Source organism: Stenella coeruleoalba, assembly GCF_951394435.1.
Source record: "Stenella coeruleoalba genome assembly, chromosome: 11".
Classification (NCBI taxonomy): domain Eukaryota; kingdom Metazoa; phylum Chordata; class Mammalia; order Artiodactyla; family Delphinidae; genus Stenella; species Stenella coeruleoalba.
In genome coordinates this window covers 100562332-100574419 of record NC_137157.1, presented here as the reverse complement: position 1 = coordinate 100574419, position 12088 = coordinate 100562332, and positions in this window count along the sequence as shown.

Here is a 12088-nt window from a genome sequence, read left to right as displayed (position 1 = left end):
GAAGTTGTCCATTCTCTTCTGACCCTTCACAGCCATCCGTCTCCCATGCTACAGAGGAGAGACATACCTGTCACACACACCCCCATCCTTCCATGTCCATCTCCCTGTGATGTGAGTCCCTCCAGGCACCAAAGACGGAGGCATTTGAAACATTCGTGTCTAGAAAGCCTCCTTTAATCAGGGCCCACACCCCTCCAACCATCTGTCTCTTTAAGAGGTACACTTCTAACACCATTTAAATTTTATATTGATAATTACTTTTAAAGCTCATCTTGTAATTGTGTTGTTTTCTCAGTTGTACACTAATAATATTTTTAACGATAGTGGAACCTAGAAGAAATTGGTGGCACTGGGCCTTATAGTCACAGGAATTTTATTTTAATTTAAATATCAATTTATATCTCTTTTTGTGGCAGAGCAGTGTGATCGATGAAAGATTTTCAAGCATAAAAATATCTTGTCTCGGGTAAAACTTTATGGAGGGAATGGAATGGACAATGTTTCCAAGGAGAAAAAGAAACGATGCGAAATATTTGTTTTTTCAAAAAAGAGCTTTTATATATTTTTGAACAGATAATAGAAGGTTTCAAATAGCTCGGGTGTTTATATTTCATTGGAAACTTTTTAAAGAGCGATGCAACAATTTTATTTTACTTTAAACTGTCAAGATCTACAAAGCACCAGAAATTGCATCACTTAACAGCCATTTAAACTTATCATGAAACTTTGGGGATGTCACTTGAGGTGTATGATGAGGCATGTACTTTTTCAAAACTCCTTTTGGGGGCTATGCAAGCAAAGCGGTGTGGAGAGTCCCGAATGGGCACAGCCCGAGGCCCTGGGAGGCCCCAGCCGGCCTCTGAGCCTGTATTTATATGGAATAAAGGCAGGCGACAGGTGACATGTGAACAGCCCTGGTTCCTGTCCTCACTCTGCCTTCCATCCCCAACACGGCCTTGAAGGATTTGTCTCCCTTCCCGAGGTTTTTACCCTGAGCTCCTTGGAGAAAGAAATGCAGTGTCACGCGGTCACGTTATCCCAGAGGGTGCACAGCCCCGCAAACCCTCCCAGGGGGTCTTTGTGACCCCAGATTATTTGCATTTTACTCCACGACAGAATCGTTCCATTTGTAAGTATGGTTTTCATCAGTAAACGCCCTGGGACTCCACTGCTTGTATTTACCCTTTTAATGACATGAGACTGAATTCCGCCAGCCTCAGAAGCCATTCTCTCCATTCTGGACTCCAGTCGAGATTCATCGGGTGGATGTGAGTCTGCTGTGCTTTCGGTCACCGTCAAGGAGCCACAAGGGTTAGGTATTGGAATGAACTCTGAGTTCAAAGGCTGCTCCTGCCGAGCTGTGTGACGTTGGCCAAGCCTCTCATGGCCTGTGAGCCTCAGCTCTCTCAACCACCAACTGGGAAACACCCCCAGGAGAGGGGTCTGAGCATAAGATGACGTGTTAGTATGAAAATGTGAGGTAAGTAGGAGTGTAGACACCGCGGGTATTTATTACCGGGAAGATGGGATTTTACAACATCTTTGACCATCGATAGCAGGACCCAGTGCTCACGCCTGGTCCAACCTACACTTCATTAACCACAGTTCCAGCCCTTTTCTTTTTGTCTTTTTTCCCTCTTTGGAAAGAGAACAGTTGGCCTCCATCTCTTACATAAGAGCCTGTTATCTATTTGAACCAATTCTTCAGAAAGTTGAGAGCGGTTAGCATCTCCACGTCACCCGGCCTATGCTAGACCTCGATAACCAAATCCTGCCAAGTTTCTCAGGCAATAAAATTTCAATAATTTTATCTAAGTAACCATTTTCTGCCTGGAAATTTCCCTTCAAACTCTGAACGCGAATCCTGGAGGGGCAGGAGTTGGATTAACTGAATTGTTTGCTGTCGAGTCCATGCATTTGGCTGAGGCCCCATCGAGGTGGGCTGCTCTTCAGAGGGCAGAGCAAGCTCCACTCCCAGGGGCTCGTCAGTGTTACTCCAGTGTGGGAAGTGTGGGGCTGAAGCATTTCCCATCATACAAAGACCTGCGTCGTTGTCAATACTTTTTAAAATGCCCGGATTATGAATGTTTTTTTTAAAAAAAACAGAGTTTTACTGTCCAACCTCAAAAATCTGCTGGCTACCCTTCTCATGCTGAGGTCATGGGTCAGCCTCCACTGGGCAGGAATGCAGCACCTGGGCGGAGGGGCAAAAAGTTGAACGAAGACGGAATGACTTGAAAGAAAAACGTGGTGCTGCCGTGCTTTCAACAAAGTGGCCACGCAGACAAATGGGTCTCTGCCATGCGCCGTCTCTTTGCCTAAACCCTGCCCCCCATCTCCAGAAGCATCTCTCAACAGCTACAGGATGTTCCATGGAAACCCGAGGCCTGTAACCCCTGCCCCGACACAGGGATGCTCTCTGCTACCCTGAGGGCCCCATGGTCCAAGATCACCCCTCCTTTCTTCTCTCCTTCATCCTGGCTTCCAGCCCCCACCCTTGGCACCTGTCTGGCATCCTTCGCCTCCTGTAAGTCTCAGCTCCATCGCATCCCAAAGCCTGCTCAGGGGGGTGAGACTCCCCTTCCTCTGCCCCACAGAGCCTTGTAGCCACCTGTCTCGAATCACCACTTATACTGCCTATTGTTTATTATTTGCTTATTTGGTCATTTCTTTACCTCCTGTCTCCTCAACTAGACTTTGAGCATCTCAAGGGCAAGAACCATGTTCTCCTTGCCTTTAAATTTCCTTTCCCGAGGATAGCGTTTGGCTCCTAGTAAATGCTGAAGAAACATTTGCTAAATGAATGACGTCCTACCGTCTTGAAGGTGGTGAGAGGTTAATCCCCAGGAACCACTGCAGACCTGTTGCAGGCTGGTAGAGGAGATATTTCGGGACCAGGAGACCTGCCCTCCTTCCCCCAAACATTTCACAACAGTATGTACATGAAAGGCTGGCCTTGGTAGCTCACGTTCCTAAAAGTATTCCTCTCCGGTAGCTCCCCAGGGAGATTATTTTACAGAGAGGTCGCTTCCTTTGTCCTCACATCATTATGTAGTGGGTACCTAGCTGAAAAGACCCTCTTCGGGGGGTGCTGAGACTCTTCGCGAGAGTTTTAGCTCTTATTTGTCTAGTAAGAGGCCTCTGTTATGTGTAAGAGACTTGTTGCCCACAGACCATCACTCACAGCGTCTGCATTTTGCAATTTCCTACCTATACCTGCTGCGTTTACTTACCTAACATGTGTAATCCCTGCATTTGCCAGTGTCCGACCTGTAACACCTGATTTATCCACTTCTTCTCCCCAGTACCTGTCTTACAAGCTCTTATGGACAAAATTCATGTTTAGGGATTTCACCTCTGAAAATACCTGAGCCCGGGACAGGCAGGGATTGGATCTCTGGGAGGTGACCTGAACGAGAGAAAAATCACATCCAGCAAGAAAAAGGAGAAACTCCACCCAGGCCAGGTCTGTTCCCACGATGACTGGAAAGGAAAAGGACACTTGAAGACCTGTGAGTGGTCTTCATGTGTCAGAACGCCAGCCCCTTTGAGCATGGGTCCAGCTATCTCCAGGAATAGTTCCGGAATCACATCTCAGCAGTCCTCTTCTCAGGGCTTCCCTGGGGGCGCAGTGGTTGACAATCCACCTGCCGATGCAGGGGACACGGGTTCAAGCCCTGGTCCGGGAAGATCCCACATACCGCGGAGCAACTAAGCCCGTGCACCACAACTACTGAGCCTGCGCTCTAGAGCCCGCGAGCCACAACTACTGAGCCCGTGAGCCACAACTACCGAAGCCCACGTGCCTAGAGCCCGTGCTCCGCAACAAGAGAAGCCACTGCAATGAGAAGCCCGCGCACCGCAACGAAGAGTAGCCCCCGCTCGCTGCAACTAGCGAACGGAGACCCAACACAGCCAAACATTAATTAATTAATTGTTAAAAAACCAATCCTCTTCTTTTACATTTCTTTGGCTTATGAAAAACCTTTCAAAACCCATTACTTATTTTTAAATCTGGACTCTGTGTCTTAAGCGGCCAAGAATTTCCAAACTTTTAACAAACAATTTCAAGAGTGAGCTGGGTCCCGAATACACTTTACCTCCCAGCTACCTCAGACAGCTGTCAGCAGACAGGGAGCCCAGTGCAGTGTCTGATGATCCAAGTCATAAGAGCAGGAGAAATTCTACAATCCCACGTTTACGTGAACAGAAGATTAAAATGCCTCGCATGCCTGCCCAACAACGGATTCTTTATCTGTGTCTCCTTTTAAGAGCTTGAGGGGGAAGGGTATCCCAGAGAAGGGCAGGTCAGTCTGTCCCAGGGTGGGATCCAGCCACTGGCTGAAGCTGTGTCCACAGGTGAGGCCGGACGCTGGGCGAGCTTGGCTGGTGGAACCCGGCCTCGGATGAGCTGCGTGGGCAACCGTCCTCGACAGCGAGGTGACTGATGCTGGCCTGGAGCGAGCTGGCTCCTGGGGACACGCAGGCCAAAGGCAGCAGACAAGAACGTGTTTAAAAAACTGGGAAATAAGCATACTTTGTCTTCAGCGTCCTCTCGCTTCTTGTGTGGAGACTTTGTCTCTGTTCCTGGCAAACTGCCGTCCTCAGGGTCCCGCATCCTTCAGAGCAAGGGGCTACTGGGACGGCTCCCTTCTCGGGTCACTACCGACTTCTGTGAAAATGCCTCGAGGTATTCCCCGCCCTGGGGCAACGGCCGGAGAGGTAGCGAAGGGTGGGGAGCCCCCCGCGCCAGGGCCCTCCTCTGGGTCGCCTTCTCGGCTGTCAGCAGCTGGAACCTGGGCCTGTCACTTCTCTGCAGTGACTCTGAAAAGTCCAGCTTTGAGTGGCCACTCTTCCTCCACAGAAGAAGGGAAAGATGGTTTTCCAGGCTGGGTCTATGTGGCATCATTTCAAATTTCAGCTGCAAGCTTGCCACGTGACAAAGCGTGATTATTTCCACGGGGTACTGAACTGCCTGGGATACCTAGGCAGCACTTTTTAAATTTGAGAAGTCACAGCTTTCAGAGCTGGAGGAGTCCTTGGGAATCATGCCTAGCTCAACCCCCATGTTTACCAATAAAGGAAATAAACTCCAAGAAGAAGGGTGTCAAAATAGAGCAGATGATTCCCAAAGGCAGCAAAATTAGGACCAGAGCCCTCCCCTCACCCGAAGCAGAAGACCACAGCACCTACTGTCAGGAACGAGACTCAGGTCACAACCAAAGAGATTTAGATGCGGCCTAAAGGAGACCTTGCTGGCGACGGAGATGATTAAATACCAGAACAGACAGCCACAGGGATTGTGAAATCGTCCTCCTGGGAGATCTTTTAAAATAGGACAGTTAACCATCTGTCTGAAATGGTTTAAGTACAGCCCTGCCTCGGAGGCAGGAAAATAACGGATGACCCTCGTCACCGTCACATTTTGGGCTCTGTGATCACACCTGAACGAAGGTGCACCACGGGGACCCAGGTGGGTCTGAGTTGCCCCCACGGGGAGTCAGATGCCGGAGCTGCCGAGAGGGTGGGAGACGCAGTGCTCTGGGTGGATGAGGGGGGACTGGGGCTACACAGCGGAGGCTTGTGCTGGAGCTTCTGGGGGAAGAAGGTGCTGCAAGAACCAGAGATGTCTATTTCCCGGGACCCTCCCTAGCCTCCGACCCCTCCTAACCCCCGGGCACTCCCTGCCACGCGAGTCCAGGGTTCTGCAGCCCACGCCAGCGGAACCAGGGGACCCCCGAGAAACGCAGGGCTACGGCAGCCTTGCTTTGTTTCCAAGTGGCAAAGCGTAATACCCCGGGGACAAAAGAGCAGTCTCCCCATTTCTTTTTAAACGCCCAGAATTACTCTGGACTCATGAAAGTTCCAGTGGAAACGGCTCCCGTTCAGGACTTCCACCGGGAAGCTTTGCAGCAGCGGGAGCCTCCCGGCGGTGGGGGCTCACCCTGCTGGCGGGGCCAGGGCCGAGGGCGGACTCCGCCCTGTAGGGGCGCCCGGTCCTCCTGTGCCAGCGGGCGGCCTGGCACCTGTGCTGCACAACGGGGCTGCTGGAGCCTCAGGTCTGGGCCCCCAGGGCTCCCCCACGGGCCGTCTCCTCTGCCCCTTCTCCTCGCCAGCTCCTGAGTCTTTCTCCCTTTCCGCAAAGCTGCGTTGGGCATCTCTTAGTGCCCTACACCTTCCTAATTATTCCCACCTGTTCACACATCTCTGGGCCCTGCTGGTCTACAGACTCCTGGAAGACAGGGACTGTGGCCCTCACCACTGTGTCTCCAAGGCCTGGCACATAGCGAACACCTCAGAAACATCCTTGTCGAATAAGTGAATGAATGAATGAGAAACCACGACCTCTAACGCACTGGACGGCACCATTCGCCCTCGAAGGATTCCTAAGTGATCGGGTACCGGCCCCACGAGTTCCTTTGCCCTTCTCCCTGAGCTGTGTGCTGGGGTTACTGTGCATAGAGCAGTGAAGCAGGAAGGCTCACTGGGGTCGTCTGGTGGCCCCGGTGACGGTAGACGACCCCACTGCACCCTCACCCTTAGTGCCTCCGCCCCTGCCTGGAGACCTCGGGGGACAGGACACTCAGGCCCAGCTGGGTTTTTCCTTCCATCTCTGGACGACTCCGGCAGGGAGCGAGTTCTCCGTTACGCTGAGTTCAGTCTCTTCCTTTGATGTCTTCCCTGTTGTTCTGACTCAGCTCCTAGCTTCACACGGAGGCCATGCACTCTCTTCCACGCTCCAGTGGGACACGGGAGACGGAATGTGGCCTTTGGACCTCGAAGGACTTGGAGGTGAGCCTTTCTTTGCCACTTGCTAAGTGTGAGTTTGGGCGAGTCACTGAACCTCTCCAGGCCTCAGTTTCCTCATCTGTATAATGGGAATAATGATCCCACCCCACGGGGGTGTTGTGGGGACTAGAGTGCCTTAACATGTCTAAGACACAGCAGATATTCACGGTGTGATGCTTATTATTAAATAAATGTTCTAATGGAGATAGTACATTTCAATCCCTCATCTCTGCTCCACGAATCTTTTCTTCTCCAGGCAGAAGCATGAGCTGCCGTCACCTCCTCTGGCATCCTCGTCTCCTTGCCCATCAGTGTTCCCCGCAAAAGGACTGAGCTGCCTCCCAGGGGGTGTGACGAGCTCGGTACAGCCAACACCACCTTCGCTTTGGACGCCGCGCTTCTGGTAATGGAGCCTAAGGTGCCGTTAGCACCATTGTTGGCAGCTGCATCCGCTGTGGTTCCTGTTCCTCTGGTCTCCATAGTGAGATAGTTGCTGAAGGTCTGCCTTTGGGGGCGGTGGGGTGAGGACGAGCTGGGGATTGTTGCTGGGTTTTTCTCGTCTGTTTTAGTGTGAGATTGCCAGAGAACCTTTGCCCTCGGGATTATAGTAGGAGTCATATCCAAGGCCCTGAAGACAACGTCCTCCACCCCACGAGGACAGTGAAAGGCCCTGGGAGACACCTGGCACGGAAGAATGGGGGTGAGGCCGACTTTCCGGGAAAGAAGGTAGGGTTAGACTTTTGTGTTTTGAAGGTGTCAAAGCAGCCTGGGCGGGAGGGGTAAATTGGGAGATTGGGATTGACACAGACATGCTACTATAGATGAAATAGATAACTGGTAAGAACCTACTGCACAGCACAGGGAACTCTATTCCGTACTCTGTGATGACCTACATGGGAAGAGAATCTTTAAAAGAGTGTAATTTGCATACGTATAACTGATTCACTTTACTGTACAGCAGAAACTAACACAACATTGTAAATCAACTATACTCCAAAAAAAATTAATTAAAAAAATAAAAACAACAAAAATAAAAGTACCTGGGTTTGGAGGAGAAAGAGGACCCGTGTTCCGGGTTCCTGAGCCCCGTGCACCCCCCCAGGGAGGTCTGTGGCCCAGACAGAGCTGCACGTGTGCGGGGGCCAAGGACCGCTGGGCACAGGCATCGCATGCCAGCTGCTCAGGAGCCAGAAGGAGGGGGTCAGCTGGACACAGCGATGGTGCTCACGTGGTGGGGCACTTCTGCCCACACTTCCCCTGGGGTTCCCTGTGAGTCCGGGAGCGGGGAGCCCACACCCCTTCCAGGCCAGCGGGACACCAGGGACGGTTCAGCTGAGCCTGTTGCTGCATTTCCCTACAGCCCACCCATCTTTAGTTTAAAACCCTTTGGATCAGACGGGCCAACCCTTAGTTTTTCACAAAGCAGGCCCCCCAGAAGCCAGCACTGTGGAGGTGTTTCTGGGGAGGATGATTCTCTCTTTCCTGATGTGTGTTATTATTTCCAGTGCCAGGGCTTCAGCAATTGTTAAATCAGAACCTAGTTCTGTAAATACTCCTGATTTGAAAAGTCACGTTCCCTCTCTCTACTTCAAAATCCGAGCCGAGGGACTTCCCTGGTGGCGCAGTGGTTGGGAGTCCGCCTGCCGATGCAGGGGACGCAGGTTTGTGCCCCGGGATCCCACATGCCGCAGAGTGGCTGGGCCCGTGAGCCATGGCTGCTGAGCCTGCGCATCCGGAGCCTGTGCCCCGCAACGGGAGAGGCCACAACAGTGAGAGGCCCGCGTACCGCAAAAAAAAAAAAAAAAAAATGGTCAGTGAATAACTGGGCAAGAAACGTCAGGGAGAATATGAGTCTCTCTGCTCACTCTGGAAAGATCGACCGACACAGGCCCCCAGGGAAGGAAACCTCTGTCTCAAACATCTGTGCTCAGGTCAGAACCATCCTCCCAGCTCGCTCCTCAGGCATTTTAGAAGTTCAAGTTTGCTGCAGTGCTTGGAAGAGGTTATACAACTATTATGATGCAGTGTTCAAGGCAGACGGCAACCCGTAACTCAGAGGCCAAGACAAACAGGAATATATTAATAGTGGCCGTAACATAAAGATCATTTATTTTGAGTATCTGGGAGCTGAGGGGATCCGCAGATAGGCTGTGAAGAATTTAGGCATTAAAGCCAAGGCGCTTAACAAATACGGGAAACACAGGAGAAAGATGGAGAGGAGACAAACAGATCTCCTTCAGAGGCGATGGAGCAACTGAACCAATTAACTTGAAAACAATTATGTGGTTTGGGCAACACCGGGCAAAAGGGAAAAGACGAATGTCTCCCCAGCCCCTCGCTCTGCCATTTGGGTGGCATGTACCGCCCAGCGGGCAGAGCATTTCTCTCGGGCTGGTCTCGAGCCGGAAGAGAGATTATACGGGAAACACTGTCCTTTCCTTCACCGCCAGCCCCCAGCATCATTCTCCAGACTGCTGGCCTGATGGCAGTAAACAAACAAAAAACCGCAGTTTGAATTTAGTCAAACATCACAGTACCTCTCTCTGGGGAATGGCAAGAAGGCACTAGAAAGCTATTCCTCCACTTTTTTTTTTTAAACCCATAAAACCTGAAGGAAAAGAATCACTTTGCAGTTTTAGTTTTTCTTTTAAAACGTAGCAGGGAACACATTTTGATGGTGTTCTCCCAGAATGTATCCTGTGCCCGCCCCCAAATGTCACAAGTAGTCCTTTTTTTCACTTTTAATTGATTCCAGTCAGAAAAATTAAAAACAGTGTTTTGATGTAGGAGCCAAAAAAGTTACAGAAGAACCTCAGTTTGTAAGTAACGAAAAATAAAATATATTGATATCATATCTGTATTAGTATTTTCTGATACACATACTTTTTTCCTTGATCTTTGTTTTGTTTTCTTCCTTTTTTTTTTTTTTTTTGCGGTACGCAGGCCTCTCACTGTTGTGGCCTCTCCCATTGCAGAGCACAGGCTCCGGACACGCAGGCTCGGTGGCCATGGCCCACGGGCCCAGTCGCTCCGCGGCATGTGGGATCTTCCCGGACCGGGGCACGAACCCACGTCCCCTGCATCGGCAGGCGGACTCTCAACCACTGCACCACCAGGGAAGCCCTCTTCCTCTTTTAACCAGACTATCCTTTGTGGTATGGGAGAGTTACATATTGAGATCATTCATGACCGAATCAAGAGGGAATATGGACTAGGGCCCCTCCAGGTGGCACACCAAGAGACCATCCGAAATTCAATTCCAGCCACAGGTAAAAAATAAAACAATAAATAATCCTTCATAAGAAAATAGTCTGAAACCTGTGGCAAGGGACCACACTTTAAGGCCTGGTCAGACACGTTGTAAAGAAAGACGCTGACGTCCCAGCACCGTCCAAATGAGACCCTGCAGGGTGTCCGGAGAGGCCCACACCGGCCAGCTCAGAGTCACGCCACAGCCACACGGGCTCAGAGGAGGGACAGGCAGTCGGGGCCGTGACCCGCCTCGGTCTTCCCACTTCATTGCGTGGAAGTTCACACGCTCAAGTACACAGAGGTCTCCTGACCGGTTAGGAGCGCACACGCTCCCAGCAGACCTTTTGTTCATCTTAATCACATCCTGACATGAGAACCCATGTCAGCAGCTGCGGCTCGTCCCCCAACGTGCATTGGCTCACACCCTGCAGCACTGCCCAGAGTGAGGATGAGTTTCCCCTCTTCCTGAGGACCACGTGCTGGTCGTGGGGCTGAAAGGGAGGGGGGCAGTTCAGCCTGCTTCCAGCTCCCCTCCTCTGTCCTGTCGCCTGGACCGTGAACACGGTCGAGAGTCGTCTGGGGTCACACGGCGAACACAACAGTCCAGGGGCGGAGGAGCAGCAGGGGAGAAGAGGGCTGGGGGCCTGACCCCAGGAGACCCCCAGGTGGGTCCCAGCTGACAGTTGGAGCCCAGCCCCAGGCCCTAAGTGGGAAGTCAGGAAAGCAAGCCCTCCTGGAACCTTCTCCTAACTCGCCCCCGCTTGCCTGGGCAGGCTTCTCAGCACTGGGATTCGGCCCTCAAGGTGCAGTAAGGACCCACGAAAACACCTCTCCGTGCATGGAAACCTGTGCGGTTTGGGCCAAGAGAAGGCCGCTCAGGCTCAAAGTCTGTCCCCTCCCCAGATATGAAGCCTCGTAAAAGGCTGGATACGAAGTCGCCTGCTTCAATCCCTCTCTGAGCTGGGGAAGATTAAGCTGCCAGGAGCCCAGCTTTGCTGATTCTCAGCCCAGTGTTCTTTCCAAGACAGCTCCCGCCACTCGGAAGGAATCCACCATCTCACAGGCAGGGAAATGTCGTTCAGGCACTGATGTCCCAGAGGAGGTGTTGGCGGAGGCGTGTCATCACACGTCATCTGGCCCTTCTCTCACCTGGTAGCCCTGGGCTGAGCCACATGTACTCAGAAAGGCACACGTGTGTGCAACTGGATTTCCTAAGACAACTGGAAGCAGACACAGGCGAGCACGGCCGTGACCTCTCCCGGCTGCTTTTCCCGGGAGGGTCTCGGAGAGCCTCGTGCCCTGGCCCGCACCCCCGGCGCCCGCCACAGGCCCAGCCAGGAAGGCGCTGTCGGCTCCCGAGGAAGCTCTCGCTCGGCAGGTGCAGGCACCTCTGGGGAAGCCCTGGAGGCTTGCCGTCCCTGTCAACTGCTGTAATGCGCCCATAAATTTCATGTGACTGAACACACAGTGTCAAAGGAGTAGAAAGTAACAAAACCCCGAAATGGAAACACATCCCTGCCGGAACACAGCACATGCCCCAAGCATGACAGCGAAGAAACAAGGAAGGAGCTGGCCCCGAAGCCCCACCCTGGCCGCCGGCTGCCCACTGGGCCTTCCGGGTGGTGAGATTGGGAGCCCCCGACGGGAGCGGCTTCTACAGGTTACCCCAGAACACACTGACTGTCAGACGCACAGAGCACTGCATGCACCCGCCCCCAAAATACACGGCTCGTTCGTCGGCTGGATCGTTTGTTTTCCACACTAGACCCAGAACCAATTAACCAGGGCTCCGTGCAAAACGAAAATGCAGGGCTCCCTGTTCAAAATGTATAAAGAATTTCAAGACGGGGACGGCAGAGCATTAAACCAAGCTCGGAGCCCTTCTAGGTGGGGGACTGTACAAGTTACACGTCCTCGAAGCCAGCCCCAGGTGGACCCTACCTTCCTTCTGTAACGGTCTCTTCCTTACCAGGTAGAGTGGGTTATTTGTTAGGTTCTCTAGCTCGGGACCCAAGCCACCTGCACGCAAAGCCCAACTCCTCCGTCT